The sequence below is a fragment of the Nycticebus coucang genome, chromosome 9 (genome assembly GCF_027406575.1).
Source record: "Nycticebus coucang isolate mNycCou1 chromosome 9, mNycCou1.pri, whole genome shotgun sequence".
NCBI lineage: Eukaryota > Metazoa > Chordata > Mammalia > Primates > Lorisidae > Nycticebus > Nycticebus coucang.
In genome coordinates, this window is record NC_069788.1 from 38,080,681 (window position 1) to 38,087,575 (window position 6,895).

The window sequence follows — 6,895 nt, forward strand, 5'->3', positions numbered from 1 at the left end:
CCTCACTCTCTGGGGCCCCAAGTGCCTTCTGTGAAACCAAATACTCCCCCCAATCAGCCACCCGGACACCTGACTCCCTCCTGGGGCCCACTCAGGGTGAAAGCTGTTTCCTGTCTGGGTCTTGGTAACCCCCTGAAATCCCAGCCTCCCTCCCACGATCCCTTCCAAATGCTTATTAAGCCGTTTGCAAATCTAGGGCATGAGTTTAATAAAGCAGAAGACAGATGCCATCCATCATGGGGGCCCCGATGGGGTGCAGCGGGCTGATAGGCTCACACCCTGCTGGCTGCTTCTGGGTCGCCCAGGCACACGTCCGCACAGAGACTTCTCCTTGTTCACGTTTCCCATCCAGGACCTCCCAGCTGTGACCATCCTTCAGCTCACATCCCTGTCACAGATCCCCTTGGAAGACCGCTGGCTCACTGTGGACAGAGAGAACGGCCAGGAACTGAGAGGTCAGCCCAACCCCTGCATTCCATGTAGCTGTGACAGGCAGGGTCACCATTAGGATACAAAATTTAAGGGGGTGCCAAAACTTCATTAACCAAGATAAATCACATTTTAATGCAAAATTATTTTTAAAATATAAAAATTAATGCCAATAAAATTCCTGATGTACAAAACACCACAATTTCAAATAAAGGCAGGGTCAGTCTTACCGATTGTTCTTACTGCCTCAGTCTCCATGACTCATCATGGCAGGCGCTGATAACAGTCACCTCAAATTCAGCAAGTTCAATGTCAGATGAACCTGGTCTGTCCCCAGACCTGCTCCTTTGGTGGTCTTCCCACTTCAGGAAAGGCAACTTAACTTCATCTTTCAGTTGCTCAGGTCGAAAAAATTGGAGTCAAACTTGACTGCTTGCTTTCTCCCACACCCCCAACCCAACTCTTAGTAAAACATGTGGCCCTACTTTCAAAATACATCCAGGACCCCACTACTTCTCACCCCTCCACTGCTGGCCCCTGGTCCCAGCTTTTACCTGCTTCCACTGGGAGGACCCCAATGGCCTCTTGCTGGTCTCCCTGCTTCCCTCCTTCCCCAGTGCACTCTTTCCACAGAGCAGTAGAAAGACCATGCCAGTCTTCTCCTCAGAACCTCCAGGGTTCTGAGGGGGTTGTAAGGGCCTGGCTTTTGTTCTCTGTTGTACTGGGGAACAAAAGCCAGGCCCTTACAATGGTCACATGGTCCTATATTACCTGCCCCCTTCTCAGGCATGTCTCACCTTGTTCTCTCCATTGACCCCTGTACTCTGGACACATTAGTAAGATAACTACACTCCTGCCTCAGGGCCTTTGCACTTGCTATTCCTCCTGTGACACTCTTACCCCAGATATCCACACAGATCCCTCCCTAACTTCCTTTAGGAGTCTGCTCAAATGTTACCTTGTTGCTATAGCTAAAAAAAAAGCACAACGAACCTCCCTGACATTCTATATGCCCCTTGCCCTGTTTCTTTCTTTTCTTCCTTCCTTCCTTCCTTTCTCTCCCTTTTCTTTCCTTCCTTCCTTCCTCCCTCCCTCCCTCTAACCCTCCCTCCTTCTCTCTCTCTTTCTTTCTTTTTGCTCCTTGAAGGCAGAGTTTGTCTCTGAGTTTCCTTGGTGATTCCCAGCACACAGTGGAGACCTGGTCCATACCATCTGCCAGCCCCACCTTGGTGTAGCCTTAAGCGCATACCAGTCTTTGGACAGAAGGCTCTCCATTTAAAGTGCTTCCTCCTGTCTGTCTGCCCATCTGGGATCCTTATCATGTTCAAAGCCACACAAAAGATACCTCTTCCAAGAGGCCCGGCTCCTGGCCAAGGTTGTAGAGGACCAGAGTCGGAAGCGTGGTGTTGATTCTGAACAGGAATCAAGAGCCCTGGGATCCAGCCTGGGTCCAACTCCCCATGTGTCCTTGGACAAGTGATTTCTCCTCTCCGGACTTTGGTCCTTCCTCTAGAAAAGAAAGGTTTTGAACTAGTTTCCTTCTTTTAAGATTTTAAAGTCTTCACTGAGAGCCTAATATGGTCAGTGGCTCAAATTTTGGTACCGTAATTTCTAGATGGGCCAATTAGATTCTCTAGACCTCTTGTTGCATCTGTAAAATGGGGACAGTTATGGTCCTAGCCTCCCACTATCGTTGTGAAAATTATACAAGGGAATGAATGCATGTACAATGATTCAGAAAGTATCTAAAATACACAATAAATATTAACTGGTTTCATTACCTTTAGCAATACAGAATTCTGAAGTTTTTTTTTTTTTAAGACAGAATCTCACTTTATCGCCCTCGGTAGAGTACCGTGGCATCACAGCTCACAGCAATCTCCAACTCCTGGGCTTAGGCGATTCTCTTGCCTCAGCCTCCAAAATAGCTGGGACTACCAGTGTCCACCACAATACCTGGCTATTTTTTTGTTTTGCAGTTTGGCTGGGGCTGGGTTCGAACCTGCCACCCTCAGTATATGGGGTGGGTGCCCTACCCACTGAGCCACAGGCGCTGCCCTTTTTTTTTGAGATGGAGTCTTACTCTGTTGCCCCAGGCTACAGTGCCATGGAGTCATAGCTCACAGCAACCTCAAACTCCTGAGTAGCTGGGACTATAGGTGCCCACCACAATGCCTGACTAATTTTAGAGACAGGGTCTTGCTCTTGCTCAGCCTGGTCTGGAACTCCTGAGCTCAAGTAATCCACCTGTCTCAACCTCCTAGAGTGCTAGGATTACAGACATGAGCCACCTCTCCTGGCTTGGTTATTTTTTGTTATTTTTGTTATTTGTTTATTTATTTTTTAGACAAGAGTCTCTCTCATTCTGTTGTCCAGGCTAAAGTGCATGGCATCAGCCTACCTCACAGCAGCCTCAAACTCCTGGATTCAAGTGATCCTCCTGCCTCAGCCTCCCGAATAGCTGGGACTACAGGCCCCCACCACAACACCTAGCTAATTTTTTTTTATTTTTAGTAGAGACAGGGTCTCACTCTCATTTGGGCTGGTTTCAAACTCCTGAGCTCAAGTGATCCTCCCACCTCAGCCTCCCTGAGTGCTAGGATCACAGGCGTGAGGCACTGTACCTGGCCAGAATTCTGGAGTGTTGTAATTGGCTTTTTAATATTTTAACCAAATATGTACATTTAAAAACAGCAACAACAAACCTCTTTCCCCCAAGAAATAAAATGGCTGACAAGGGGCTGAGGGAAGGCCCCACTCTGAGTATCTCTGCTCAGGGCTGCCCTGGCTTCTTCATCCCAGCCTGACACCCTCACTGATCTGTGGAATGGCCCTAAGCCTAGGGTTCCCACATCCTACTCTGCACCACAGCCTTCTGCCTCCTGCAGCCCTTGGACCAAGCCCTCCCCGCCACGTCCCCTGAGCCTGGCTCCTGACCCCACCAGGGCCCAGCCTGGGCTGCAGGGCGCCTTTCACACCCAGATGTAGGAGTGAGCGCAAGAGCCCTGCCTGGGGCTGGGCCAGGGGCCAGCTCGACATCTGGCATCGATTACCAACGGTGGCTGCGCAGTGGACTCCTCTGGCTGCCACTCACCTATCTGCCGGGGTGACAGAGGAGATGGGAAAAGGTTTTCACAGCTGGAATAAATTGAAGGGAAGTAGAGGGGGAGGGTCAGAAAGAGACAAAAAACAACATTGAACTCTAGATGGAAAGAAGACAGTATTAGAGGAGGTAATGAAGAAAATATGTGTGTGTGCCTCCATTTGCACACGCATGTGTCGGGGAAGGGGTGAATGTGTGTGTGCCTGTGTATCTGGAGTAGGAGTGTGTGTGTGTATCTGCTGGCAAATTGGCCAGGATCTTTTTATTTAGTGTTGTTTAGTATTTTGTTTATTTTGGGGCTGCCCGCATCTCCTGAAGACTGGACAGGATGCCTATTTCTGGTCTCCCAGACACACCAAGCTTGAAGAAAAAGAGGCTGGGGGAAGGGGTGTTGAGGAAGGGAACCCAGAAGAAGAGACAGGAAAACAGCAGGCAAGGACAGACAGGAGATGCCGCAGCAAGACGGGGGAAGAAGGGGAACAGCAGGAGCAGAGAAGAGAAGGGAAGCTGGGTGACCCAGAAAACGCCACTGGCTTCACCTTCAGCCCACCACCTGGTCTCTGCACCTTCTGTGCTGAGTTCCCTGGACCTGGTTCCCAGAGACCATGTTCATCTGTGGATGACAGCCAGGCCAGGACCCTTGCCCACCTGCTGACCCCACATTCTCCCTCCTGCTTCTCCCCCAGCCACCTACATTTCTGAGGCTAGTGGCAGGACTTCCCCTCCTCCCCATCTGCTCCCCATTGACATGATGGAGCTTTTCGATTGCTTGCTCATTAGTCACTGAGATATTCCCCCAGGACCAACCCCTTCCAACTCCTCTTGCTGCTTCCATAGGGCCAGCAGGGTCCCAACCTTCCACTAGGTTACTGCTGGCAGCAAACTGTTTCCTAATAACCTTGTTAGATGCCAGGGAGCCGCTGGATAAGGGACTTGGAGTGAGGAGTCAGTGGCCCTTACAGCGAGGCCCCTGAAGTGTGTGTGAGGGGCTTGGGCAGGCAGCCCCCCACTGTGAGCGGACCACTTTAGGCAGCTAACGCCCCTTCATAATATTATCCCTGGTGAGTCCATAAAAGCCCCCCTTTAGTGTTACAGCATTTGAGAGACTATTAAATTTTAAGGCCTTGGACCTCCAGGGAGAAGGCACGTTGACATGGGTGTTTTGTAGGCTCTGGATTATGTGGCAGTCAGAAGGGAGACTGACGGGCTGAGGAGGAGAGCAAAGGCCTTAGAAAGGCCACAGGGGCAGGGGAGAGAGTTGGGGGCCATCCCAGGCCCCAAGACTTCTATCTTGGGGACAGCACCATGCTCTGGCCTCCTGGGAGGTGTCTACTATGGGGGGTATGGCAGCTGCTTCCTCCAGGCTTTCCTGCTACCACACTTCTAGAAGCTGGGGCTTTGTGGGGCACCCTCCCCACCTCTCCTGTGTCCCTCTACACCTTCAGGCTAGCTGTAGGAGAGTGGCCAAAGTCTCATCAGAGTCTAGGCAGGTGGAGATACCCTGCTGTGAAGAAGAAAATCTGTTTGACAGAGGCCTTGCCACTTAGGACATGTGCCACCTTGGGCCTATTCTTTGGGCCTCACTTTTCTTTCTTTCTTTTTTCTTTTCTTCTCTTCTTTCTTTTTTTTTTTGAGACAGATTCTTACTATGTCACCCTCGGTACTATGTCACCCTTGGTAGAGTACTGTGGCGTCACAGCTCACCTCAAATTCTTGAGCTTACGCGATTCTCTTGCTCGATTCTTCGGGCATCAAGCCAGGCCTCACTTTTCTTAGCTATGACTTGAAGAGTTGGACTAGATAATTCCTAAACTTGCATCAAATCTTGGAGTCTCATTTCATTACTCTGTGAGAGAAGGATTATAAATTAGATGCAAGGCTTGGCGCCTATATCTCAAGCAGCTAAGGCACCAGCCACATGCACCAGAGCTGGAGGGTTCAAATCCAGCCCAGGCCTGCCAAACAACAATGACAACTACAACCAAAAAATAGCCGGGCATTGTGGCCGGTGCCTGTAGTCCCAGCTACTCGGGAGGCTGAGGCAAGAGAATCGCTTAAGCCCAAGAGTTGGAGGTTGCTGTGAGCTGTGATGCTATGGCACTCTACCCAGGGCAACAGCTTGAGGTCCTGTCTCAAAAAAAAAAAAAAGAAAAAGAAAACTAGATGCAAGTAAAATGTAGCACATTTACAATAATGACTGACCTGTTGGGGGATTTTCCGTACATTCTCTCATCACAGCAACCCTCTGACACACTGATTATATTCATCCCACTTTGCCAGTAAGGGAATCAAGGTATAGGGAGAGGGAGTGCCGCGCAGGGCTGACTGGCTCTAGGGCCTATTGCTTTACATTCTTGAGTCCATTGCACGGACTTGACCACCTTTTAACTTGTTATGTGCTAACATTGTGCACAAGGACTCAGGTTGAAAAGGTATAGGCTGGTCCCTGGCTGTTCTTAATACTGAGGAGCATGTTCTCTTTGTCAACCCCTCTGAGCCTCACTTTTCTCCCTGCACATGGGGGATGCCAGTGGTATCCACTTGGTTGCTTTGGGAGGACTAATGGAGAACAGGCATACAGAGCACTTTGCACAGAGCTAGGCCAGATGGAGGTTGCCTTACCTGTTACTGCTGTCACTGTCACTGCCATCCGCGTACATTACAAGATGGCCTCTGCCAGCTCAGGAGGAAAATCAGCCTGAGAGATGCCAGGAAGGGAGTCAGTGCAATGTGGTCTGGAGGTGAAAGAAGGTCAACTGTCACCAACTGTCCACCTGCCTCTCTTTTCCCAATGCCTGTGATTTGGAGATCATCGTAATAACAACACCTCACATTTGTAGAGTGCTCTCTTTAGCCTTTTAATTCAATTCTACAAATATTTACTCTGTGCTGACCGTGTGAGGAGCATTCACATCGATTACATTCTCCTAATTGTCAAACTCCTCCCCTTGGCCCCAGCACACACAAGCATTTGCACACACACCCATGGATATGTGTGTGCACACACACCACGTCCCCTGCTGGCATGCAAATGTGAGCACAGATGCACACACACATACACACACACAGAGCTGATGCTCGCTTGCTCTCCCCACTCAGCCTTCATATATGTTTTGCTGTTAACTTGGGTGAGTTTACCTTGAAGTGTAAGCCTCTAAGCAGACTGGGACCTTCACTTCCGGAGTCACCCTTGCAGAGACCTGTCACTGAGGATAGTTTTGATGGGTCAAAGAAAGGCACCGAGCTGGGTGATCAGCATATCAGTTTGGGAGTCAGCCAGCCCCAGTTCAAGTTCCTGCTCTGTTACACAGTAGTTCTGTGTCTCTGGATAAGTTACTTAACCTTTTTGTACCTCAGTTTCTT

General features: G+C 49.7%; 1 long non-coding RNA gene across 1 annotated transcript; it reads right to left on the reverse strand.

Moving 5' to 3' along the window:
• Nucleotides 1-213: 213 nt before the first annotated feature.
• Nucleotides 214-6,224, reverse strand: LOC128594628 (uncharacterized). Its single transcript, XR_008382615.1, has 4 exons — nt 6,155-6,224; nt 1,775-1,938; nt 660-1,150; nt 214-422 (listed from the first exon to the last, which is right to left on the reverse strand). It is a non-coding gene; the product is annotated as an uncharacterized LOC128594628 (long non-coding RNA).
• Between the last annotated feature and the right edge of the window lie 671 nt (nt 6,225-6,895).